Raw genomic sequence first — 27,892 nt, 5'->3', positions numbered from 1 at the left:
AGGGTTTCTTTAGTGCTTGCCCATCCTTCCTCCTGGGAGCTGCCCCCAACCAGGTCTGGAGCTGTCCGGAGTGCTGAAGACCTCTCCTCTCTTTCTCCATCCCCCTCTACGTGTCTCTCTTTACTTTATTCCCTTCTTCCTTCCTGCTTGTGGCTCCCCAGAGCACAGGGGTCTGAACAGATCTAATTTTCCAAGTGGCTTATTCAGGCTCCTGAGAGGGACAGATAGGGAATGAGCCATGTAGGAGGCGCTTCCCAGGGAGCAGGGTCTGAAAGGCACAGGCAGAGGAGTGGTGATCGTACAGGCTGTTAGGGGAAAGGACCCCCTCAGGCCAGAGTCTACTCTGAGAGCTTGACATCTAAGGACCCTGTTGCAGGAACCTTAGGGCCTACCAAGAGGCAACGAGTCGGCTCCAACAACGCAGAGTGGCAGGTCCGTCTGTGGGGAGCTTGCTCGGGAAGAAGGTAAGAGGCACCAGGTTGAGGGACAGAAGGATGACCCTTGGCTGCAGGGGCTGCAGGGCCCATGACTATGACAGGAATCCCCCATCCCCCTTCCCCAGGTTCCTGTCACCTTCCCTATTTTGGTCATTCGTGTGTTAGTGCAGCTAAAGGCATCTTCAACTTTTGGAGATTATGGGGCTGTGGAGTTGACTAACTCGAGGAGCTTGGCTCTATGAGTCAAGCAGTGTTTGGCTAATCCTTGGGGCCCATCTCCCTGAGTCTAAAAATACAAATGGTCTCTCCCCAGGAGGGTGGCACATTAGTCTATTGTGCCCAGAGGTGGAGGCACTAGAGGCTCACACACTCTTGGGAGAAGGGTTGGGAGAGGAGATGTGGCCAGCCTAAGGGACAAAAACCACCTGTCTCTGGATTTTTGTAAACATGTAGAACATCAGAGCTGAATGACCTTTGCAAACCTAAATGTCTAAGCCAAGCTCTCCCTGTACAGCTGGGAAAACTGAGGCACAGAACGGGTTGTAGACTCTGTCCCATAAATCAGTGGCAGAACTGGGATTAAAAGCAGCTCCTGCCTTGGCCCAGTGCTGGCCTGCTAAGATCTTCAGCCCTCTGTGAGCCCCTGCTGGCCATCCACTGCAGAGTTCTCGGGATACTGAGCATGGCCAGCAAGACCTCAGGCCAGGGGAGCCTGCTGCAGCTTTGTGGGACTGAGGGCTACCCATGCTCCTTTCTGTGCCTGTCTCCTTATCTGTACACAGAGGAATTGATTTAGATGTTTATATCTCCAAGGATCCTTCAGCTCCGATGTTCCAGGTGTCAGTAAAAAGAGGTGATTTTTGTCTTTGGCTAGGAGGCAGGAAGCTAAGCTCTGGTCCAAGTTCAGTCCTAACATTTGGTGAGACCTTGGACAAGTCACTGTCCCACCCAGAGCCACAGTTTCCTCCTCTGTAAAAGGGGGTAAAAAGTCCTTGTCAGGGCCTCTGGGCGTGGCTGTGTGTGCCTCTAGTCCCAGCTACTCAGGAGGCTGAGGCAAGAGAATTGCTTACTCGTGAGGTGGAGATTGCGGTAAGCTGAGATCGCGCCACTGCAATCCAGCCTGGGCAACAAGAGCGAAACTCCGTCTCAAGGAAAAAAAGAAAAAAAGAGAGTGGAATAGAAAAAGAGAAGAACAGAATTGAGCAGAATAAACTAAAATAGATAGGAATAACAGTAGTAACTACGAGACCGCATTGCAGGTAGCAAGGGTAAGTGGTTCTGAGAGACGTCCTTTCAGGGTACTCAAGTTCTATACAGTCAGTCTCGTGAGTCTACCAAGGTAAAATGTATTTCTTACTGCAGGGCACAGTCTGCCTGAGCTTGGCTGTACTCTGGGGACACAGGCAGGATCTGGCTGGGCCCCAGCCGTGAGGAGCCTGAGTCTGGTGGGAGACAGGTGTGTATGTAGGGCACAGGGGAGCCCAGAGGCTGGAGCTGCTGATCTGCTTGGATATGTGGAGGGCTTCACAGAAGAGGTGACATTGGACAGGGCCTGATGATGAGAAATTGATTTTGGAGTGGAGCTGACGGGGAAAGGCATTCCAGGCGGAGGGCGCTCCAGCTTGTGCAAAGGCTTGGAGGTAGCATGCCAGCAGGACCGGGAGAACGTCAACAGTTTGGCTCTGCATAGCCAGAGACTGGCAGCAGTGGGTGGGGAGACCCTCAGACTCCTTCTCCACCCGTGCTGTGGGGGACTGAGCTCCAGCCACAGTGCTGGCTCTCAGGAGCCAGGAGGCAGAGGGGTGAGGGGCACACTCTCTGGAGTCACACTGCAGGGAGTCCCACTGCCGCCCCCTCCACCCCATCCCGCACCCATGTGACCTCAGGCAAGTCACTAATCCTCTCTGTGCTATGGTTTCTTCACTAATGGCATGAAGCTGATCCACTGCAGATAGCAGGCTCAGGACCGTGCCTTCACCCAGCGGCACAGCTTGCAGCCCGCGCTTGCGTTTCCCGTGAGGTGGCTTAGTCCTGAGCTGTGTGGAGCAGCTCCCCCGCGTGGCCAAATACAGAACAGCGCTTCCAACCCTCAAGAGAAAGGGCGTTTGGGAAGTCGGCCCAGCAGAGCAGATGGGACACAGGCCCAGCTTCTGTTTCCACTCAGTCCTGGTGGGCCTCTCTTTGAGGACCTCCCGCACTATCTAAGACATGGAGGGGGTGGGCTTGTGGCCCTCACAGTACGGGTCCCCAGAGGCTCAGCGGAAGCCAGGGCTCCAGGCCCTGAAGTCCATGTGATGAGGGGTCTTCAGGCTCCAGCAAGGAGACCCTCAGCCTTCCTGGGTTTTCTGCAAAAAGGGAGTGCAGTGAGAACCCAGGCCACATCCCAAACAAGTGGTGGCCCTTTTGTGGCTGCGATTGCCGTGCTGGTCAGGACCCAAGTGGGGAAGACGGAAAAGATGCAGAGGAAATCAAGTGTGGACCCCGACCTTGGCAAGGGCTCCCTTCTGTCCTGGGGCCTGGGGGTGAAACTGGCAGCTTTATTATTCAGGGCTACTTCTCTTACTAAGGTAGAGATGCATGTATCTGTGTCTACTTAGACCTTAAGGATGCCACCCAGGGCCAAGGTTAAGATTACAAGCCGATGATGATAAGCAAAATGCGGTCTGTCATACAGTGAGTATTATGCAGCCACGAAAAGGAATGAAGTACTGACGTATGCTGCAATAAGGACGAACCTGGAAAGCATTACTCTAAGTCAAAGAAGCCAGACACAGGCCAGGCACGGTGGCTCACCCCTGTAATCCCAGCATTTTGAGAGGCCCGGAGTGGGGGCGGGGGTGGGTGGGTGGATCACAAGGTCAGGAGTTCAAGACTAACCTGACCAACATGGTAAAACCCCATCTCTACTAAAAATACAAAAATTAACCAGAATACAAAAATTAGCCAGGTGTGGTGGTGGGTGCCTGTAATCCCAGCTACTCAGGAGGCTGAGGCAGGAGAATCTCTTGAACCCAGGGTGTGGAGTTTGCAGTGAGCTGAGTTCATGTCACTGCACTCCAGCCTGGGCGACAGAGTGAGACCCTGTCAAAAAAAAAGAAGCCACACACAAAGTACCATGTGTTATGTGCATTTGTATGACATGTCGAGAATAGGCAAATCCATAGAGACAAAAAGCAGATTCATGGTTGACGGGGGTTGAGGGAGGGAGGAATGGGGAGCAACTGCTAATGGGTTTATTTCTGGGGTGATAAAAGCGTTCTATAATTCAATGGTGGTGATGGTTACATAACTTGGTGAATATACTAAAACCACTTTATTGTACATTTTTTAAAAGAATGAATTTTATATGTATCTCAATTAAAAAAAATTCTTTAAAAAAGAAAAAAAAGGATTATAAGCTGGGAGCCAACCTGCCTGGGTTCAAATTCTAGCTGTACCACTGTGGTGGTTATGAGTCCTGAGCAACTCCCCAACTGCTCCTCTAAAAAAATAGAGATAATGGTCAACATGCTTCTTAGTGCTGTTGCAACATTGAATGACAAAATGTTTGAGAAAGTTCTTTAGGACAACACAGAGAAAGCTGTCGACAGCCAAGTGTGCGGCTCACACCTGTAATCCAAGCTCCCTCAGAGGCCGAAGTGGGAGGACTGCTTGAACCCAGGAATGTGAGTCTGCAGTGAGCCATGATTGCACCACTGCACTCCAGGCTGGGCAACAGAGCAAGACCCTGTATCGGAAAAAGAAAGAAAGAAGAAAACTATCAATACATATTCACAATTGTCAGGGCCAGTGGAGTTGGGTAGGGCAGGACGTTGGTCAAAATGATTGGGCAGACAGGCCGGGAGGGCCATATTAATACAAATCTATCCTCCATTAAAGGGATATTTTTCATCAGATCAAACTCAGATTTGGTGGCCTTGGCTGTTATTGTTATGGGGGGCAGATTAAAGGGAAATTCTACCTTTGCTAGACCAGTGGGGATGGGGGTGGGGTGGCAGCAGAGTGGGTGCCCGGGAGTTCCGAGCAGCTCTCCAGGGCTAGAGAACTGTGGGCTTCAGGGCAGGCCACAGTGGACCTGGGCCTGCAAAGGTGACCCTGCCATTCTGGCCCCAGTTGTGGTGCTGTGGATGCACTCGGCGGTGCTGGGGGGATTGGAGATGACCACCCTGCTGAGCCGTGCCTGGGCCGAGGGCCTGGTGGATGGGAGATTAGTCTTCCTGCCCTATGACATGCTGCTCTTCTCCCTGTCCTACTGCAACCGCTCCTACCTGTCTTTCGGCACTGGTGGACCCCTGCAGGAGGCCTATGATGCAGTGCTCACCATCAGCCAGGAGTCTGGCCCCATAGACAAGGCCTTTGCTGCTGCCTGGCCCGATGGAGAGGCGGCTGCCCACCTGGAGCCAGAGCAGGTAGGTATGCTCCCAGTGCAGACCCCGAATGCCTTGAGTGGGGGTCCGGGACAGGGGTGCACGCGCTCAGGCCCATCTCCACCATGGGCGCATGGCCTCTTTTTGACAAAGTATCTCTCTGCCTAGTCCCTGGGTGTGGTCAATCGCTTTCTCCTTCTTGTATATGTAAATGTATATGTATATGTATATGTATATGTATATGTGTATGTATATGTGTATGTGTATGTATATGTGTATGTGTATGTATATGTATATGTGTATGTATATGTATATGTGTATGTATATGTATATGTGTATGTATATGTATATGTATATGTGTATGTATATGTATATGTATATGTGTATGTATATGTATATGTGTATGTCTGCAGTAGTCCCCCTTATCCACTGGGGACATGTTCCCAGACCCCCAGCGGATGCCTGATGCCGTGGATGGTACTAAACTCTATATATGCTGCGTTTCCTATACCTGCATACCTATAATAAAGTCTAATTTATAAATTAGGCACGGTAAGAGATTAACAACAATAACTAAATAATAAAATAGAACAATTATAACAATATATTGTAATATGAATTAGTGGATGTGGTCTTTCTGCCTCTTTCAAAATATCTTAATATTTTGAGACCCTGATTGACTGTGGGTAGCTGAAACCATGGAAAGAGAAATTGCAGATAAGGGGGGACTCCCACATGTCTCTGTTCTTCCCTATATCGCTCACCTTTTTGGCCTGCCTTGTCAGTGCTCCTCTGTGTCTCTTCTGCTTCTATTTATCTATCTCCAGCTCTCTCAGTCCCTGAAATTCTCATTTCTGGCCCAGCTGCTCTTTCTCTTATACACATTTCTCCTCTCCTGGCTCTGCATCTCTCTTGCAAATGACAAAGATCAGAAGGGGAAAGTGTTGGGAGCGTGGGAGAGTGGGAGAGAGGGGACGATTTTCTGTAGTCACTGCTGTGATTCTGAAAAGAGTTAGTGGTGGGGGACGCAGCTGCTGGCCTGGCTTGGATTACAGGACTCAGTGAACTTGGGTCTCCTGGGGATGCCCGCTTCTTGGTGTTAAGAAGACAGCAGTGCCTGGAGGTGGTGACGGATGTGGATGCTGATGGTGGGCCATTCAGGCAGTCATTTATCTGACAGATGTGGACTGAGTCCCTCTCATGCACCACTACGTCTGGTGTCAGGAAGACAGTGGTGAACAAGACAGACCTGGCCTTTAAGGAGTTTCTATTCTGTTAGGGCGAGACAGGCGACAACCAAATAACCAGATAGCTAAATTCCCATAGTGATAATGCCACCGAGAAAACAGAACAGGATACAATGATAGAGGAGCAGGATGGAGTAGTGGCCAACAAGAGCTAGATGGGCAGGGAAGCCCACTTGGGGGGTGGCACTTGAGCTGAGCTCCAAATAGTAAGGAAGCAGCTAGATGAGCATCTGGATGAAGAGCGACCAGTCAGGGGAAGCAGCAAGTGCAAAGGGCCTGAGGCAGAGCGAGCTCCAATTGATGGAGGAAAACGAAGGAGGGAGTGTGGAGTGGCTGAGCTGTCATGGGTGATGAGACAGGAATTTGAGATGAGCTTGGGGCCTGAGCATGTGAGGCTTTGTGGGCCACGAAGAGTCTGAACTTATTGTAAGTAAAATGGGAAACCATCAGTGGGGTTTGAGTAAGAAATGATTTGATTTAAGCCTTTAAAAATCACTTTGGTGGCCTTATGGGGAGAGGCCTGCAGAGGGCTCCTATCCCACGGGGCCTCCCTTCTGCGTGCTCAGCCCCGGCAGTCTACAGGGGGCTTTCCCAGCCTCCGTCTCTCAGGACCCTAGGGCCCCCGGTGCTCCTGTCCATCCCAGAGCCCCAGCCAGGACTTGTCAAGGCCCTGGCTGCCTCCTGAGAAGGTCCGTTTGAGACTTGAGGAAGAAGCCCATGACCCTGGACGTGCTCCACACCCTGAGCTTCAGGCTCCCCATCTGTATAGTGATGGGGTTGGCCAGAATGACTCCCAGGGGCCCTCCAGCTTTGAAAACAATTCTCCCTGGGGTCTAAATTCCTGTGTGTTCCTGAATCCAAACCATCCCTGAGTCTCAGGCGCATCTGGAAGCGGGCAGCCTTCCAATCCCAGCCCTCTCTGGGCTGCCCCACGAGGACTCTTGGCAACTTGGGAACGTTGCGACTGGGGACCAGCAGATGCAACAGGCCCAGGGGTTCCAGACCTGAGCCCGAGGCAGAGGGGCTGCGTGGAGACAGTGTTCAGTGCCCTCCTGGCCCAGCTGGGACTGACAGTGAGACAGAAATGGAAACGGGGAGAGGAAAGATGACGGCTCTGAGTCAGAGGCCAGACTGAGGCTGGGAGGGGGCGTTGGCATCACTCCCACTGCCCTGCCCCTTCTCTTGCCTCCAGTTTGGGCATCCAGCAGCTGCAGCTGGTGTGGGGTCCCCACCGGATCCTGCTGACAGCCCAGGAGCTCACCTTCATCCATCCACCCCTGAACAGACAGGTGGGTAGGGCAGGGGCTGAGCTGAGTGGGCGGACAGCAGACAGAGGCCCAGTCTATGCTCCTGACCACGCCTGCCCCCTCCAGAGGCTGCATGTGGATGGTGAATGGAGAAGTGTGGCGGATGGTGGGAGCCTGAGGTCAGTGGCCCAGGGGTCAGCAAAGAGTCTGCCAGCCCCCCGGGAACCCACCAATGTGGCCCTGTACCAAGCGAGGGCCTCTGCCACCCCCATGCCCAGGCCTAGGCAGCTGCAGTCAGTTTGGGAGAAGCCGAGGGAGCCCATAACCTCTTGGGCCTCTGTATGGCCTACTCCTGTTACAGACTGAGAAACTGAGGCCCAGATAGGAGCAGCACCTTTCCTGGGTCCCTTGGCAAGTTGGCAGCAGGGCTAGGAGTGGGAAGTAGAACCTCAGCTCCTGGCCCAGCATGGTTCATCATCTGACCTGAAGGAACAGCCAGTTCCCAGGCCCTCGGCCCTCAGTGCTGCCGGTGCGGCTCACCCCAGGGCCTCTCTTAGGGACCAAGGCCAGCCTAGGTCACCCTCCAGCCTGCTTAGGTAAGGTGAGATCCTGGGTCTCCCAGGCCCTGATGTGGGGGCAGCACCCAGCCCAGGATAGCCTCGGGCAGAGCCGGGGCCACCAGCTGGCAGGGAGGCTGGGCGGTCAGAGGTGAGCTCAGCAAGATCTCAGGACGCTGAGGACACCGCCATTTCTCAGGTGCTATCATTCTCAAGTTCAACAATTCATGGATGCTATGATTCACCTACACCAAGACTCTCACGGTAGATGAGCCGGGCTAGTTGTTTCTACAGAGGCAACATGAGCTGCTTGCTCCTTCTTTTCTACCTGTCCCCTGAGGGAATTCCATCTTTTTTTCTTTTCTACTGCAAGGAGGCTTTAACGGTGTTCAAAGAGTGTTTTGTCTGCTTCTCCGAGTTGGCTGACGGGCTGCAGGTGAGGCTGAGAGGCAAAACCCATCAGCGATGGAAGAGAGAAGGCCAAGGTTACAGCTAGCTCTGGGCCAGGCCAAGGCAAGGGCAGAGCCCCCACCTGAGACCCCTCCTCTCCTACCCGCCCCTCTCTCCTCACCATGAATCCCCAGGTCACAGAGCTCCCCACCCAAGCAGTTCACAGGGTTAGGGGTGTCATGAGGGCCTGAGGCCTGCAAGGCAAAGCTGTAGACCAGGGGCGAGCATACTTGATACCCACCATCTCATTAAGCCCCTGAGATGTGGGTGGGTGCTATCATCCTCACTTTACAGATTTGGAACCTGCAGCTCAGAGAACCGAAGTCACCCACCCCAGGTCACAGAGCTGGAAAGTGGTGGTGTCAGGACTGGAACTGGAGTCCATCAGCCAAAGCCTGGCCCTTGGCTCTGCCTGGCTTATAGCAAATGTTTCCGCTCACCAGGCTGTGCCTGGCTCAGAACACACAGAAGGAATGAGTTGATGGGGAAGAAACTGAGCTGAGAGAGGTAGAGGGGTTTTCCTGAGGTCCCACAGCTGAGGAGCAGCAGCAGCTAAACTCTTGCTCTTCCTTGAACAGGGAGACTGGGTGTGGCTGAAGAAGTGTGAAGTGGGCTCAGACCCTGAGCTGCGCCCAAGCTACCTCAGCCTCCTGAGGAAGGCAGGGCTGTAGAGGGCGCAGAAGGTGGGTGGGGAGTGAGGCTACTCAGGAGACCCTTACTGATCCAGATTGGTCTCAAAGAGGAAGTTATTCTTGCCATCGTGATCCTGCCCACTGCCAATGCTTCAATCACAGTGGTTCACTACTGCTGTCACTGTCCCATGCCAGCATCCTTAAAGCCACGTCAGCACCCCATAACCCATAATCCCCATAACCACCAGGGTGCAGTATCCTCCATCAATGCTCTCGCATGGCAACTCATGATGAAGGGACCTCATCCTGCAGCCCCCTCCCTCTACCCATCCTTTCTTTTATTCGCTGTTTACTGAGCATCACTTATGTGCCAGGCACTTATGTGCAGTGTTCTGGGCTTTGGGGATACAGAATGGAGAAGAGAGAAAAAGTCCCCTCCCTCAGGGAGATCCTAAGCACCTGTTATCACTAACCACATAAGCATTTTCACCCCCAAGATCATTACCATCCTGAGAGGCACTGAGGGATGGAGACAGAGCATGAGACTTGAGTCAGGAAGATCTGGGTGAAATCTTGCCTCCATGGAACTCTTAGCTTTCCTGTAAAATGGAGCTAGTGATAGCCACCTTCTGGGGGATTATGATTGCAGAGAATGCATGAAATAACTTAGAACTCTTCCTGGCAAGTGGTGTGCTTTTGATACATGGTGAATTTTATTGATATCTCCAATATCACCACAGTCTGAAATAAAGTTCAGAAGGATTAAGTGACTGGAAGTTAAGTTAGGCATTTCCCAGTGGTCATCTTGCAACTATGTCAGTAGATTTTTTTTTCTTTTTTTCGAGACAGGGTCTCGCTCTTTCACCCAGGCTGGAGTGCAGTGGCTGAATCTCAGCTCACTACAACCTCCGTCTCCCGGGCTCAAGCGATCCTCCGACCTCAGCCTCCCAAGTAGCTGGGATTACAGGTGTGCACCACCACACCCAGCTAATTTTTGTATTTTTAGTAGAGACAGGGTTTCACCATGTTGGCCAGGCTGATCTCGAACTCCCGGCTTCAAGTGATCTGCCATTTATCCACCTATTGACCCATTCACCCATTCACAACCCACCCACCCACCAACCACCCATCTACTCACCCATCCATCCACCCATTCATCCACCCGTTCATCCACCCACCCATCCACCCATCCATCTGCCCACCCACTCACCAACCATGAAACCACCCATCCACCAACCACCCATCCACCTACCCAACAACTCACCCACCCACCAACCACCTATCCACCCACTGACCAATCACCCACCAACCCATCCACCCACCCAGCCACCCACCCATTCACTCATCCATCCATCCACCCACCCATCTACCCACCAGCCCACCAAGTACCCACTCACCCACCCATTCACCCATCATCCATCCACCCTCCCACCCATCAGCCACCCACCCACCCATCTACCTGCCTACCCACCAGCTCCCCACCCACCCATCCATTTATCCGTCTACCACCCACCACCATCTATCCATGCATACATTCATCCATCCATCCTCCATCCATCCCTCACCACCCACCCATTTATCCATCTGTCTGTCCATCCATCCATTCATTCAACATTTCTGATGCTTCTCCATGCTTAGCCTTGTGCTTGGTGCTAAGAGCAGGTGGCCTAGATGTGGATTGCACCTGGTCCAGCCCTCGAACGGCCCCTGAGGGCTGCTAAGGTGCCCATTTCCCTGACAGATGCGGGAGCTGCAGTGTGAGAACGTCGCCACCTGCCTGGGCATTTTCGTGATCTCTGGGGAACCTGCTGCGGAAAGAGGTCCTGCACCTAGACTGGACCTTCAAGGCCTCCCTGCTGCTGGATTTGATCTGCATGAGATCCCTCCCTGGGCCTGGCACTGCAGGGAAGTGGGGATGGCAGGGAGATAGGAGATGCTCAGATTTCCCACAGCTGGGCTCTTTCAGCTTTGTCTAATCCAGGGATATCCAAACTGCATGGCCATGGGTACAGGGAGGCAGGAAGGCTTTCTGGGGCTTGTGGGAATTCCGAGAGAACCAGGTTTCCTCTCATTCGTTACAGATCCAACGGACCCCCATTAAGTCCACCTCAGGGCGTGAGGTATCTGCACCACTAACATTTCCCTCCTGGCTGCCTCAAGTTCCAAAACTGTGTGGTGGACAGATGCTTTGTGCTCAGGGTCACTGACCATGGTTATGCAGAGCCCCTGGACACTTAGCAGGATCCCCAACCCTGGCCAGCCCTGGAAGGTCAGCTCAGGGATAGGCAGGGGGCTGCCAGTAGGTTTGGGGGCCTCTGTTTAACCAGGTGCTTGTAAGGTGCAGGGAGAGGGAGATCTCCAGTCCCCTGGTATTGGTGACCTTGAGTTGATTGCTTCTCCTCTCTGAACAAGCTGTAGGCTCTTTACCTGTGAATTGGGGAGAATAGATGCACCCGGCCTGGCTTGGGTGGTCAGTAGGTGATGGTGGCGTGGCCCTGCCCTGTGATTGCAGAGCTGCTATGGACAGCTCCTGAGCTGCTGCCGGGGCCTGGGCGCCCTGGGCGGTGCACCCTCACAGGGGACATCTTCAGCACTGGCATCATCCTGCAGGAGGTGCTGACTCGGGGCCCACTCTACTGCTCCTTGGGACTCCCAGTGGAAGGTAGGTATCCTCCTCCCCTTGCTTGGCTGTCCCTGGCTAGTCTCTGCCTAGTGGGAAATTCTATCGCAATCAGGAAATCTGGGCCTGAAGACCACGTAGACACACACACCTAAAGTCTGACCATGAGAACTTGACTTAAACCGGGCAGCCTTTGAAGGGGTGGCCTGCCCCTCCACACCTGTGGGTATTTCTAGTCGGGTGGGACGAGAGACTGAGAAAGAGATAAAACACAGAGACAAAGTATAGAGAAACAACAGTGGGCCCAGGGGACCGGCGCTCAGCATACCAAGGACCTGCACCGGCACCGGTCTCTGAGTTCCCTCAGTTTTTATTGATTATTGTGTTCATTATTTCAGCAAAAAGGAATGTAGTAGGAGGGCAGGGTGATAATAAGGAGAAGGTCAGCAACAAGCATGTGAGCAATAGAATCTATGTCATAATTAAGTTCAAGGGAAGGTACTATGACTGGACGTGCACGTAAGCCAGATTTATGTTTCTCTCCACCCAAACATCTCAGTGGAGTAAAGAATAACAAGGCAGCATTACTGCAAACATGTCTCACCTCCCACCATAGGGCGGTTTTTCTCTCATCTCAGAATTGAACAAATGTACAATCGGGTTTTATACCAAGACATTCAGTTCCCAGGGGCAGGCAGGAGACAGTGGCCTTCCTCTATCTCAACTGCAAGAGGCTTTCCTCTTTTACTAACCCACTTCAGCACAGACCCTTTACGGATGTCGGGCTGGGGGACGGTCAGGTCTTTCTTATCCCATGAGGCCATATTTCAGGCTATCACATGGGGAGAAACCTTGGACAGTACCCAGCTTTCCAGGGCAGAGGTCCCTGCGGCTTTCCACAGTGCATTGTGCCCCTGGTTTATTGAGACTAGAGAATGGCGATGACTTTTACCAAGTATACTGCTTGTAAACATTTTGTTAACAAGGCACGTCCTGCACAGGCCTAGATCACTTAAACCTTGATTTCATACAACACATGTTTTTGTGAGCTCCAGGTTGGGTCAAAGTGGTTGGGTCAAAGTGGCTGGGGCAAAGCTACAAATTAACAACATCTCAGCAAAGAAATTATTTAAAGTACAGGTCTTTTTCAAAATGGAGTCTCTTATGTCTTCCCTTTCTACATAGACACAGTAACAGTCTGATTTCTCTTTCTTTTCCCTACAGCCTTCAGCAACTCTGCCAGAATAGCAGCTGACCCACTCCAGGGGCTAAGGACGTTGTGCTCTGGGTGAAAATCCCCACCCCTGCCTTCCTCCCCAGTATCATTGCCATGCCTGTAGGTGCTCATGCCCTGCCTGCACCTGCCCTCCATGCCCAGCACAGGCTACACAGAGCTCAGCCCTACTCCAGCTGTGTCACTGTCTTACTCTGTGACCTTACACAAATTGCCTACCCTCTCTGAGCCTCAGTGTTGTCATCTATAAATGGGAATCCAGTAACAAATGTGCTAGATCCCCAGCCCCGTGGCCAACGTGGCCAGGCTGCTCAATACCAGGGGGCTTCGTTACCTGCCCAGGCAGGCTCCTTCAGAGCATCTCTGTCCTCACACTTCTGGCTCCCCAGGATAATCACTCGCAGCTTCCCCATCGTCACCTGGCCTGTACACACTTTCTCTCTTCCAGCCCCAGTGCCAAGGCCCAACTCCAAAAATGTTTCCTCCCCTCTGTGCTCTCTGTCCGGCTCCCTGGACCCCAGACTTTTCTTTCTGTCATCCTTCTGCTGCCTCTTCCCAGTCCGAGGGACCTGGCCCTCCACAGACACCTGGCACCTCGGCCCACAGTGCAGAGCAGTGACGGTGCCGAGCTCACCATCAGCTCCCACCCCAGTGGATAATCTTTAACTCACAGGAGGCCCAGCCCCACTGCCTTTCTCCACCACAGCCCTGTGAATAATGAGCATTCCAGGCCCAAATTTATGAGGTGGAGGAGTGGGAAGAAGGGGGGCCTTATAAGACCATTTGTTCAACACTCCTCGGCTGCCTCCCCGTCATCTGCCTCTGAGGAGGGAAGGACTGGCCAGATGGGATCTGCAAGCCATGCCACCAGTGCAAGGCGCTCCAGGCCTGGCTCCATCCAGCTTTGGGTGCAGGGACCCAGGCCTGGAATGCTCTGGCCACCCTTGAGGAGGCTGTCAGCCTAGGGCCCACTGCTTCCTGCTGTGTGCTTTCCTAGGCCTCAGGGAGTACAGGGCTCAGGCCACAGGCTCCAGGGAACACCAACCTAAGCCCAGCTTCACACCAACATGCCTCGTGACTTTGAGTAAATTCCTTTTAGGCTCCAAGCCTCAGTGTTCTCATCTGTAAAATGGGAACCATGATGTCTGCCTTCCAGCGCAGCTGTGAGGATTCAGTGAAATGCTGTAGGCAGAGTGCCTGGCATGCAGTGGGTCCTCAATAAATATCTGCGGAGTGATGTGAGGAGCGTGCTAAGGGGGGTCCCAGGCTCTCTCCTGACTCTAACATCTCTTTAGGATCCTGTGGGTGGGGGAGCACTTTGCAGTTCCCAAGGCACTTTCAAATGCATGATTCCATTTGACAACCCTGGGAGGTGGCTAATCGCCCCCCTTTTAGAGTTAAGTGAGGCTCAGAGAGGGGAAGGGACTTCTCAGAGGGGAAGCTGTGGACCTGGGATTGGGTGGACATCCCTGGTCCAAGCTCAGTGTTCTAAAATCTCTTGGCGTCATCCGTGGGGCATCCTCTTAGAGCCCAGCCAGATCCCACCAGAGCTGGATGCTCAGCCTCCTCCCCCAGCCCTCAGCACTGTCCATCAATCATGGCTATGCCTGGGGTGTGGACAGCATGCCTGGCGCAGTGAGGGGAGCATGAGACCTAGCCTGGCCTGGGGCAGGGGTTCCCAGCATGTTCACATATGAAGACTCCATTTTAATGTCAAAAATGGTTAGAGCCTCTCATGCTACTATTTGACTTCTAATATCCACTAACTGAGAACATACCCAATGATAAAATCGGCTGTGAAATCAGCAACACTTTGAAATGGATTTGTTTGTATTCATTACAGTGCCATCTGCATACCTTTGAAAATCAGTAGTACATGTGTGCATGTGGTGTATGATTGGTTCCATCAGCACACAGTCTTTTGTAAGCACATACGACTTCCCAGATCCCACACTCGGGGGCCCTCAGGGTCTAACGCCTGGAGGCTGGGAACCTCTGGGCAGAGATCGTGCAGGCTGGGTGCAAACCAGGCCCCATTCTAGTGTCTGCTTTTGACTGGCCCTATGTGGGTACCTGATTTCACTCCCAGGAGCCTCAGTTTCCCTGTCTGTAAAATGGAATGGTGACTCCTGCATTATCCCCAATGAGAAGCCAAAAAGGGATGGGAAGGGGACTGAACCCCAGAAAGAAATTTCTCCTCCCTGGCTCCAAGGGCTCCCACCTCCCTCACTCATGAGAGGAGGTTCCCGGCCCTCCTCAGAGGAGATTAACCTACTCTGCCTCGTGACAACACTTCCAAATATGTAGTATGGTTATATCCATCTTCCAGGTGAGGAAGCTGAGGCTCAGAGAGGTGATGCGCCTTGTGCGGACTGTAAATGGGTCATCTGAAGTCCCACTCTGATCTGTGGACTCCAGAGCCTGAGCTCGGTGTCAGCCCCTCTTCCTCCCAGCCTACTTTAGAATCGCTCGGCTCCCCCTGGTTCTCCAGCAGCCCCCCCGAGGCAGGGGTTATTTCCATCAGTTGTTAGGTGGGGAAACTGAGGCTCAGAGTCATAGCAGAACTAGAGCACTGACTTAGCCTGGTGTGGAGACAGGATGACATGTGGCCAGGTTTTCTTGAGGACAGAATCATAATGATGATGATAATGATAAGCAGGCAGTGTCATTCACACCTGTGGGGAACTGGCACGCCAGTGTCTGCGTGGCAAGGCTGGAGGAAAGAGCTGCGCTGTCAAGGTTTCAAGATCATTGGTGGGCATTGTTGGCAACAGAGCAGCGGCAGTTGTTGCGGGGCCTGAGGGTGGGGGAGAGTCTGCCAGGTGCTAACATCCGTCATCTTCCACCTCAGCACTCCTCTCAAGAAGGCAGTTTATTTGAGACCAGCCTGACTAACATGGAGAAACCCCGTCTCTACTAAAAATACAAAATTATTTGGGCGTGGTGGTGCATACCTGGAGGCTGAGGCAGGAGAATCGCTTGAACCTGGGAGGCAGAGGTTGTGGTGAGCTGGGATCACGACATTAAAAAAAAAAAAAAAAGAACAGAAAAATAAAAGAAAAAAGAAGGCAGTTTATATGCTCATTTCACAGATCGGGAGACTGAGGCTCAGAGAGGTCATTGTCTTCTCCACCATCCCATAGTATCGTGGTGGCAGATACAGAATTCAAAACCAGCTCGCAGCTCTCCTGGCTCCCAGTTTGAGACCCTTTCCTTGGCCACACCCAGGGTAGACCCAGGAGAACAATAATGCCACATCCACTGGCCAGCCATACCCTGGAAACAGGAGCTGAGGAATATCCTCAGGCCCAGAACCTGGCACCGCCATAAGCCTACTCTGCCCACGCTCTCAGGATCCGAGGCCAGGCTCCTTTCATGACCCTTCCCAGGACCCCAGGCCCACCCCATGGTGTTGGTTGCCGAAATCATCAGGAGGGTGGCATCTCCCCCTCCTCTGTGCCGGCCGCTGGTGACCCCTGATCACGGGCCGCCTGAGTGCGTTGGCTGATGAAGCAGTGCTGGGACGAGGCTCCAGAGGACAGACCTAGCATGGACCAGATCTACAGCCAGGTGAGTGCTCCCCAGAGGAGCCAGTGCTCACAAAAAATGGCCCATTCGTTCAGCTCACTTAGCTCAATGCAAGCCCTGTGAGTTCCCTGGGACCTGGAAAGCCATGCAGTAAGGGGCAACCACCCAGCACTGTCACCCCTGAGGTCCGCCTTTTAAGGAGAACTTTCTCAGGGCCACAGGTTCCAGGGATATTTGTCCCATGCCTTCCTGAGTGTCAAGCCCCATGCTGAGGGCCATGCTCCCCTCCTTTCATCCTTGCCACTGCCCTCTGAGGAAACAGTGTTAGTTTCTTGGCTTCGTGGGAGAGAAATGAGTCCTGGAGAGGTGGGGGGACTTGCCCAATGTAACTGAGCAAGTGAAAGATGGGGCTGGAGTCCAACCCAGGTCTGTCTGTCTGCAGAGCTGCGCCAGGAACCCCGCCTTGTACCAGGCCTTCTGGCACTAGAGGAGAGAGGCCATTGTGGCTGTGGAGACAGTACTACTTCCTGAGTCAGTGAGGGGAAAATGTGAGGGGCCCTGGGGCCCCCCCAGGACTGCCTTGGGGATTTCAGTGGGAGGAGCAAGGCAAGTCTGTGCAAGCTGGCGGGGCAGCAGTGGAGTATGTGAACATGACCAAGCTGGCTGATGGCTTCCACGGGGCCATCCCATCAGACCCAAGGGAACAGTGCCTCCCCTCCCCGTCCTCCACACTCCAGCCATGGTGGAGAGTTGCCAAGGAGTGGTTCAGGGAACAATAAAGGGGTTAGGACAGGTGATGAGAGGGAGAGAGGCAGCAAGGCAGTCCAAGGAGACGCACACAGGTGTCCTTTGAGAAGCCCTGCCCATCCCCTCTCTTCCCACAACCCCTCCCCACTTAGCTCTGGCATCAGGGGTGGTGCCCCCCTCCACAGATGAGAAATCTGGAGCTCAGAGTAAATGACCTCTAAGCAGTCACCATAATGGTGGGTAGCAGAGCTAGGATGAGCAACCAGTTTCTAAAGCACAAGCTTGGAATCTTTCCAGGGGATCGGAGGTTGCCATGGCCAGTGAGGTGGGGAAGGGCTCTTGCCTTGAGTGAGGGGTGACTGTGGGATTCTTGCCCAAGATTCCTGGCCAAGGCCCCACGGCAAAGAAGGCTGAGATGGGCACACATGAATTCCACCTGAAGAAGGGGGGAATGGCATCACACTGTGGGGAGGTGAGGGGTCAGATGCCTGGATTCACATCTATGTGAGAATCCAGTGGATATCATCCCACTTACCCACTGTTTGACCTTGGACAAGTTAATGGTCCTCTTGGGCCTCAGCCTCCCTGTATGTTTCCTGGAAAGATAACTAACCCTGGCCTAACTCTCCAGATAGGTGTGACCATCCAGTGAGATAACTAATTTTTTTTTTAATGTAGCTCTTTGATAAGGAGAGAGTGAGTAAGTTACAAGAGAAAGAACACTGACATTAAAGTCAAAAGGCCTGGGTTTCGGGAGGCAGAAGTTGTGGTGAGCTGAGATTGCGCCATTGCACTCCAGCCTGGATAACAAGAGCGAAACTCTGTCTCAAAAAAAAAAAAAAAAAGGCCTGGGTTTATATTCATTTCACATTGTTCTAGGAGTAGTAGCCAATGCAATTAGATGAGAAAATTAATTTTGGAAAGGAAGAAGAAATATACATAATTCCAAATGATAAAATAATTCGGTGGGGTGGCAGGTGATAAAATTAATATAAAAGACTTTAGTTTGAAACTCAGATCCACCACTGTGTGCTCCTTGGCAAGTTATTCCACCTCTCAGATCCTTTGTCTCTTCATTTATGAAATGGTGGCCTTCCATGCAGAGGTGACCTTGGAGTTGGCTTCATGTCCTTGTTGGTGTCTCAAGGTCAGCAGCTGTCGTGCCCACCCTGTAAAGCTTATGTCTCTGCTTTTGTTGGACAATACAAAATAGGTGCATTTAAGGGGCTGCTGCCACTCCCTACCTTGCAGACATTTGGCTGAGAGACGTGGCATTAATGGAGGTTGGATGTGCATACCTACACACACACACAACACACACACACAGACGTGTACACACACACACACACACGCACACACTCTCACACGTTCAAGATGCTGGATTTTGACAAGCATGGACCCCTTCACTTTGACCATCATTGATTTGCTTCTCTTACTGACTGCACTCTGGGAAGGTGCAAACCACACTGGGTAAGGTTCTAGTAAGTCTTCCTAGGAAAACTGCTGCCAGATGTCCTGTAAGGTTGTTGTTGAAGATGTAGTTTATGATCACACATAAGGGTTCTCATACGAAGAACTAAGAGGCTCTTCTCTTTGCTTGGCACTAGGAGTAGTTGTATTTCTTTTGAGCAATTAGTTTAATGTTTCATTGTCTTATGGACCCCATGGATTGTATAATCTATATTTCTCTCTTTGCTTTGTTGCTAGGAAGCTCATATCCAAAATGGTGACCAAATTCTAGCATGGATTTTGCATACAGATTTCACTCCCAGATTTACCTTTTTTTAAAAAAAGCCTTTACTCTCCTTTGGTCCTAATATCCTCACACGTTTATTATTTTGTTGTGTGGTACTGCTTTTATTCTTCTTCATCATTAAAATTTCAGAGGAACAAAGTAGAAATAGAGACAGATTATACATATAAATAATCTACATATATTCTTTCTATCTATCCATCCATCCATCCACCTACCCTTCCATCTGTCCAACCATCCATCCATCCATCCAACCATCTGTTCATCCATCCATCCATCCATCTGTCCATCTGTCTGTCCATCTGTCCAACCATCCATCTGTTTATTTGTCTATTATCTATCTATCTATCTATCTATCTATCTATCTATCTATCTATCTATCTGTCTATCTTTGAGAAGAACAAAGAATCTCACAGCGTTGTTGTGAGACCCAGTGCAATAGGGTTGTGTTTGTTAACCATAATGCTGTGCTGGGTACAGACTCCTTTGCAAAGTCCTCTTGCTGCCTGCCCACCCCACACAGAATTAACCCGTTAATCTGGCACAAAGCTGACTGCACTTTTCCCTTGTCAGAGCCACCATCCCCCTGTCATTTACATATCTATTCCCCAAAACAATGCAGCTCCTTCAAGCGGGGATTCTGTTTGGTGCATTTCTGTGGCCCCAGACTCCCAGCTGAGGACCAGGTGTGCTGACCTTCATGGATGACTTGGCATTTTTGTTCCATTTTCAGTTCAAAAGCATCAACCAAGGCAAGAAGATCAGTGTTGCTGACTCCATGCTGTGGTTGCTGGAGAAATATTCCCAGAACCTGGAGGACCTGATTCAGGAGCAGACTGAGGAACTGGAGCTGAAGAGAGAGAAGACAGAAAGGCTGCTCTGTCAGATGAGTGGCCCCTGGACTTGAGTGTGCCTCTAGCCTTAGCTCTGAGCACAGGGCCTGGAATATAGTGGGTGCTCAGCAGATCTGGATTCCATGAATTTATTCAATTCACTCATCCATGTTTATTTATCTAACATTTTTCTTATGCAGCACATTATTTTGTTTAGTTAGTTAGTTTAGTTAGTTTTGTTTATTACTATTATTTTAGATACAGGGTCTCACTATGTTGCTCAGGCTGGCCTCACACTCCTGGCCTTAAGTGATTCTCCTTCCTCAGCCTCCCAAAGTGCTGGGATTACAGGCGTGAGCCACTGCACATGGCTTATACAACATATTTTTATGGAGCCCTCACCATGTGCCAGGTACTCTGTTGGGCATGTGAGTAGAATTTCTGCTCTCTCACATCCTTGGGAGCAAGGAGCTGGGCACAATGCTTCCCGCACCCCAATATCACTTCAGAGGAAGTCATGTCCAGAGAGGGCAAGTATTCACTCTAGGGCAGTCAGCACCGCAGCAGACTTGAACCAGATCTGCTGATGCTCAACACAGTTTCCTCTCAAATATCCCTTCCTAGCCTCCAAACTGTCAAAAATAGACCCTCATACCTTATGTGTCTGGCCCTTCCCATCCCTTCAGGTCTGTGGCTGAAGCTCGGAAAATGGGGGCAACTGTGGAACCAGGGTATTTTGACCAGGTTACCATATACTTCAGTGACATTGTCGGTTTCACCATCATCTCAGCCCTGAGTGAACCCATTGAGGTGGTGGGCTTGCTCAGCATGTAGATCTCTACATGCTGTTTGATGCTGTTCTGGGCAGCCATGACCTGTATAAGGTGAGAATACCAGGAGGCTGGCATTCCATTCCTCCCTTTACTACTGTGCCTTGATGGTACAATTACTTCCATTCATTTATTTATGTATTTATATCAGCTAGCTATTGCTGTATAATAAATACCCCCCAAACTCAACAGGGTAAAATGATAAGCATTTATTATTGTTCACAAACCTATGGGGCCACCAGAAAGTTCTTCTGGACACACTCACACATCTGTGGTCAGCTATGGGTGAGGTAGCAGCTCTGCTGATCTCAGTTGGGTTCTCTCATGTCTCTGGAGCCTTGTGGAACTCAATTCTGTTCCACAGTCTATCTTCCTTCAGCAGGCTAGTCCGGCATTGTTTACATGATGTGGCAGGGTTCTGAGAGAGAGGACAGAAGTACACAAGGCTCTTGAGATCTAACCTGGGATCAGGCATATTACAATTTCTGATGTATTCTATTGGTCAAAATGAAAGACTAGCTCAGATTCAAGAGCCGAGGAAACAAAGTCCACCTCTTGATGGAAGAAGCTTCAGAGTCCCATTGCAATGGGGTGAACATAGAGGGGGTGGAGGATATGGGCCATTTTGCATTTAATGGACCACAGTGTTTACTTGTCCATTGTCCATTTATCGATCCCTTTACAATCTTATCAGCAGGCTCTTCTGTGCCTGACCCTGTGCTGGGCATGAGCAGACAGATGACTCAGCCCCCAATCCTATGCTCAAGGAGCTCTCAGTCCTGTAGGTAAAAGATAATGACCCGCAGTAAAAGTAATAATCCTGGGAGGCAGAGGAGGCTGAGAGGGCCCCAACCCAGCTAGGGGTAGATGTGTAAAGAGCAGGGAAGACTTCCTGGAAGAGGTGCTGTCTTCCCAGCATTGTCCCGTCTGGGAGTGGCAGGCCTAAGCAGGCAATGGGGGAAAAATATGCTAAAGCCTGAGGCTTCAGAGGGCCTGGTGAGTGTGGCAATGCTGAATAAGCTGGGCTGGCTGGACATGAATGCGCCAGGAGTGGGGAGTTGGGGGCACTGGAGAGAACAGCAGAGGCCTCAGTAGGGCCTTCAAGCCCCTCCCTGTGCACCTCTCAGTCCTGGGTTTGAGCCCCAGGCTGGCCACCAGCTTCTGTGTGGCTTTGGGCTAACAGCTTCCCCTCTCTGGGCCTCTGTTTCTTTGACAGTGAACAGGAATGGTGAGCACAGTCCTGGGGGTGTTCACGGAGGATGGGAGGATCCTGTCCCCCATGCGCAAGTGGGTGTCAAGCATGGAGTGTGAGAGGGAGTCACCTCCTGCCCGCCACTCCTCCACTCTACCCATGCTGTGGGGACCTTCCAACCCCAACCCTTCTCCTCGTTCTGATCCAGGGGGTCTGGGGGCAGCTTCGGACATGGTAGGGAAGGTACGGAGGGAGGTCCCAGGAAACAACACACCAAGGCTCTATTGGCCTTAGCCCTAATTTGTGACTCACCAGCCCTGTCCAGCCACGGCCCTCCACAAAGGCAGAGGCAGGGGAGGGCCAGGCCCTGAGGGCTGAAGCCAGATTGAAAAGGATGCCTTGGGAGAAATTTTCCGAGGACACAATGAACTCTTTGAGATGCCAGACAATCTGCTGATAGCATTATTTATAGTACCCCAACAACAATAATCACCAGCACTTATTGAGTGTTTAGTGTATACTGGATGCTAGTATTAAATGCTTTATATGTATTAGCTCATTTATTCAGCAAAACAATTTACGAGGTATGAACTGGTACTGCTAATTTATATGTGAGGAAAATGAGGCAACAGAGGCTAAGTGGCTTATTTGTTAACATCATCCCAGTGGGATCTGAGGCCAAGATTTGAACCTGATTATGCTGGTCCAAAGGCCCTTCTTCAGGGAGGCTCACCATCCCCATGACATAGACATCCTCAGGATAAAGCTGTGGGTTCATAATGGCCCACAAGCCCTCCAGGAGCTGCCCTACCTACCTCCCCAGTTGTGTCTCCAGCCGCTCCACCTCTGCAGGCCTCTGGATCCTCACACATGCCTTGCTGTCTCTAGCCACCAGGCCTTGGGACCTCTGTTTCTCCTCCTGGAGCAGCACTCTCCCTCCTCTTCACCTAGCTCCCTCCTGGCCGTGTGTCTGGTCTCGGGTTAGCCTTCTCCCCCTCCTAGATACAGTTAGGGGCACCTGTTTGATGCTCGCATAACTCCCCCTACATTGCACTTTATGTTCCACACTGAATTACTCCCCAGTGGCCGGCAGTGTTCAGCACATCATAGATCCTCAGGAAATGTGTGTTGAGGGAATGAGGAGGACATTGAGGCACAGAGAGGGAAGTGACCCACCTAAGGTCACACAGCTGGCCGGCAGCAGAGCCAGGACAGGAACCTATGGCATCCACCATGGTGCTCCATCCACTGCACCATACTGACCGACACACACCCACAGGGACCTGCACCACTGACACCTGAGGGTGCAGCTTCCCTCCTGTTCCCCACTCAGGACCTTAGATCCCCGCCCTGGCCTGCGGTTCCAAGGCGTTCCTGAGTTTCCCTCTTGCCTCCAGAGCCGCCCTGGCCCCACAGCCCCAGGAAAACATTCCTCATCTCATCTCGCTGAGCCCCACAGCTTTGATCTGCCCTGAGTCACACCGGCCTTATGTCTTCCTCCACTGCTAATCTTTCCTCACACATGTGTCCCCTGGCTCTGAATCATCCCTTCTCATCTGCTCTGAACTCTGGCCAGGAGGTCTGCATCTTTCTGGCAGAATGAAATGAAATCAAACAAGGCCCACACAACCCTCCAGATGTGGGGAAAGAGGAGGCCCCTTCTTCATGGTGTGCAAGCGTCTCTCATCACTCACGCCATCCGCCTTGGTTTCCCCTTTGTCCCCAACAGGATCTGGTTACTGCTCTTTAATCCGGTCTGGGTTGGGCGGCAGCCAGACAATCATTTCCTGGTTTTGCAGGGGTCTGCGATTCCCTCCCACGCTCGCTGAGTGTGCACTTTCATGGACATGACTCTAGAGCGGAGCCGCTGGGGGCTGTCACAGAGGCAAGGCCTCAGCCCCACCTGTGGCTCAGCCAGGCGTAAGTCTTGCCCTGGCCCTACTGCCAAGCCACCCTGGGCATGTCACCTCTCTGAGCCTCAGTATTCCACTTACAAAACAGGGATGAAAGTGTCTCTGGTTTAGGATTGCTCTGCAGATTAAGGAATGTGAGAGAAAGCACCATTGGTCATTTAGGCACCACCTTAACCTTGAGCACCCGCCACATGCCAGATGCTGAAAGCACAGAGGGAAAGGGCAGCATTAGTTAATCACCTACAGAGGGCTAAGTTGGCTGGGGAAATTTCACAAGTGATCTCATCTAACCCTTTCAGTGCCTGTCAGGGGTATGGATTACTATCCCTACTGTACAGATGAGGATGCAGGCACAGGGAGGGTAAATGACTCACCCAGGGTCACACAGCAAGTCAGTGGTGGGGTTAGAATTCACATCTGCGTTTGATAGTATGGGCCCTTTGCTTGCACCTCTCCCCTGGCTGTTTCTCCCATCTGTGAAGGGAACCACTGCCTCACTTACAGCTGAGAGCCCACTATGATAGGCAGCTTTGAGTACATCACCTTTACGAGTCCCTGGAGAGCATGCCTGTGCCTGGTCATCTTTCTGTCTCTAGGGTTAAGGAGTGAATGTTAATCACCCTGCACGTTCCCTTCCAGCTCAGGCATCAGGCAGGTCAGCAGCTTAGAGATCAGCTTTAGCAGATCAGAGAATGTGGTCTGGTTGTGTGGCCACTATGAGGCTTTCTACTCCTCCCCCCTAGTCTGGACTGTGGGGGCACACATCTGAGGCAGGGCTGGGTCCCCAGAGCTGGTGCACCGTCCCTGAATCACAGCTGCACACCCAGCAGGCAGGGTGGGAGCAGAACCTCCTCAAAAGAGAGAGAGAAAGGGCCCAAGCCATGTCCATCAAGAGGCAGCATAGTGCACAGACTCTGGAGCTGGACTGACCAAGTTCAAACCCACGCACTGGCTACAAGTGACCTTGGCAAGTGACTTAATGCCTCTGACCCAGTTTTCACCTATAAAATGGCCTTAGTAATAGTACCCACATCCCCGAATTCTTGTGACGATCTAATGAGTTCATAATTGTAAAGGGTTTGGGACTGTGTTTGGCACATAGTAAGCACTATACAAGTATTTAAGAGGCACTGAGTCCTTTTTCCAGTCTTGCCAATCAAGTAAGGCATTCCACCTCCTGCAGTGAGGAAGAAGAGAGAGAAGGGAAAGCCAGGAGTCTCTCAAAATTTTCTCTCCTGGGGAGTGGAGTGGAAAATCTCTTTCTTGGAAAGGTGCACAGCTTGGGGCAGCCCTGCCACCACCCCCGCCACTCTTACCACCAGCCAATGAATGCTGGGTGGACAGCAGCAGGCAGGCCGCGGGGCGAGAGAGCAGGCCACAGCCCAGAGGAGGGAAACATTTTTCTCACAGCTGGGGACTGGGAAGATTCTGTGCCCTAGATCACGTGTGAGCGGGACCGATGGAGGGGTGGGATTTCAGCAGTTAGAGACTGGGGATAGCTTTTCAGGCAGAGGGACCTGGCAGACGTGAGCAAGCAGTAGGTGTCTCTTGAAATGGTAGAAAGGGTTTCTGTCTGGCTGAAGCATGGGGAATCAGAAGCAACTGTTAGAAAACGTCAGGAAATCCTGCAGATGAAGGAGGCCCTTGATAGCTAGGCCAGGGGGCCTGAATTTTAAGCCATGGCCATAGGGAGCAGATTGAAGTGCATATCAGAGCAGAATGTGATGTGATCAGGGCAGATCACTTTTTGGTGGTGAGGTGGAGGACAGTCGGGATGAGGGAGAGATCGCAGGGTCATGGGGGTGTTGGTAGTGGGGCACAGCCCACACTTGCATGTTGCGTGAGAAATTTTTTGAATTACAGCGCCCCCTAAGGGCTGTGGAGCATCACTATTCTTCTGTACCAGGCGCTAAGTGCAGAAGTGCCTGGCAAGGGAGGCACTGCAGCCCAGGCCCAGTGAAGCCAACATGTACTTGCTGTAGGAGGAACAGTGCAGGAGCCAGGAAAGACTCAGAGGGTAGAGTCACTGTCTTCACCCTGGCAGGCTTGGCCTGTGGCAGGGGAGAAGGCTATGCTTCATTCACGTCTGTGTTCCAAGCACCTAGAACAGGGACTTAGGAACAGAGGAAGGTGCTTAGGGAAGGTATATGGGTCCAGTTCAGGGGGTGGAGCTGGAACCAGCCAGTGAAAGGCAGGTTTTAACTCAACTCAAGTTTTGAAAATCAGAGTTGCAGCTGGGGGCAGTGGCTCACACCTGTAATCCCAGGACTTTGGAAGGCTGAGCCAGGCAGATCACCTGAGGTCAGGAGTTCAAGACCAGCCTGGTCAACATGGTGAAACCCCATCTATACAAAAAATACAAAAATTAGCCAGATGTGGTGGCTCACGCCTGTAGTCCCAGCTACTTGGGAGGCTGAGCCATGAGAGTCACTTGAACCCAGGAGGTGGAGGTTGCAGTGAGCTGAGATCATGCCACTGCACTCCAGCCTGGGCAACCTTGGTAAAAAAGAAAGAAAGAAAGAATGAAAGAATGAAAGAAAGAAAGAAAGAAAGAAAGAAAGAAAGAAAGAAAGAAAGAAAGAAAGAAAGAAAAAGAAGAAAGAAAGAAAGAGAAAGAAAGAAAGAAAGAAAGAAAGAAAGAAAGAAAGAAAGAAAGAAAGAAAGAAAAAGAAAGAAAGGAAAGAAAGAAAATCCGGGTTGCCTAAAGAGAGAGGTGGCTACTGAAGAAGGAGAGACTTTTCCTATCGAGGGATGTGAGCGGGCGAGGACAGCAACTGGGGTGGGGGAAATTGGGTGGGTGACCAACAAAGCCCCTTCCAGTTAGGAGATTCCAAAACCGTGATGATGAGGAGGAGGACGACAGCAGCCTCTGTGTATTCAGCACTGGTATGCCTGCTTCTGTAAATACTTCACCTCTAACATTCGTTCCACATAAGAGGAAACTGAGGCTCGCCCAGGTGAAGTCGTCCAGGTAAATGGCAGGGCCAGGGCTTGAACCTACATCTGTCTCATTCCAAAACCTACATTCTTTCCAGTACACCTTTGGAAGGCCAGCAGGGTTTGGAAAATTGGAGGCGTCCTCTAAATATATACAGTCCTCTCCAAATTAATCCCTGATCTGCCAGTATGGCCTTGAGCAGATGGGGTACCCAGGTCTGCCACCAAGGAGCTCGTGGACTGAGGCCAGAGACAAAAAAAAAAAAGCCACTGTCACCTGGAATACAGACAAAGGTGATCTGAAATGTACAGATCCAATCGTTGCTAAAGTGCTTGGCACTGGAAGCCTGGCAAAGATGGCACTGCAGGCCAGAGACCCACTGGGTGGGTTGGGACTCCCGAGAAGCAGCCATGTGTAGCAGAATGTGTGGTGGGCTAGCGAGGATATGTTCTCACGCTGGAGTGTGAAGGCTGTGGTTTCTAGGTGGAGACCATCGGGGACGCCTACATGGTGGTGTGGGGGCTGCCTCAGTGCAATGGGAGTCAGCATGCGGCCGAGATCAATAACATGGCTCTGGATATCCTTGGCTCTGTGGGTGACTTCCGGAAGAGGCATGCACCCAACGTGCCCATTTGCATCAGGGCTGGCCTGCATTCAGGTATGGGCTAGGGGCCTCCAGGGTGAGGGGGCCACATCCATCTCCCAATCTTCCCTGGGGCGCTGGCTGGGACACCTCCAGTGGCATGCTTCTTGATGTCTGAGATTCTAAAACTCTATAGTAAAAACATTTTATGTTTCTTTTTCCTTACATTATTTTGAGGTCCTAATTATGTTATAAATAAGAGAGTCTGGCCGGGCACGGTGGCTCACACCTGTAGTCTGAGCATTTTGGGAGGCCCAGGCAGGGGGATCACAGGAGGTCAGGAGTTTGAGACCAGCCTGGCCAACATGGAGAAACCCTGTCTCTACTAAAAATACAAAAATTAGTTGGGCGTGGTGGCGCATGCCTGTAATCTCAGCTACTCAGGAGGCTGAGGCACAAGAATCGCTTGAACCCTGGAGGCGGAGGTTGCAGTGGGCCAAGATGGAGCCACTGCACTCCAACCTGGGCAACAGAGTAAGATTCTGTCTCCAAAAAAAAAAAAAAGAGAATATGTGATGCTGATAGTCTGATGGAAGAGGCAGGACAGAAACCTTCTGTGGTCATGCAAACAACCAAATGGTTGCTGGGATGGGTCTGGGAGAGCCCTCAGAGTCATGAATATACCCTTCCCATGTCCCTACTCCTTCCACCATGGTTCCCCTCACCTGCAGGATAAAGTCCATTGGCACTGCCACTACCGCCCCGCCACTGCCATAGCCTCTCC

The 27,892-nt window shown here is 51.7% G+C and overlaps 1 pseudogene; it reads left to right on the top strand.

The window, feature by feature from the left end:
• Positions 1 to 1,119: 1,119 nt before the first annotated feature.
• The window catches only part of LOC101135125 (guanylate cyclase D-like), a 36,245-nt pseudogene continuing 9,472 nt past the window's right edge, over positions 1,120 to 27,892 (top strand).

This window comes from Gorilla gorilla, chromosome 9, assembly GCF_029281585.2.
Source record: "Gorilla gorilla gorilla isolate KB3781 chromosome 9, NHGRI_mGorGor1-v2.1_pri, whole genome shotgun sequence".
NCBI classification, from domain to species: domain Eukaryota; kingdom Metazoa; phylum Chordata; class Mammalia; order Primates; family Hominidae; genus Gorilla; species Gorilla gorilla.
Note: the sequence above shows the minus strand (reverse complement) of the source record. Positions and strands in the feature narration are given on the sequence as shown.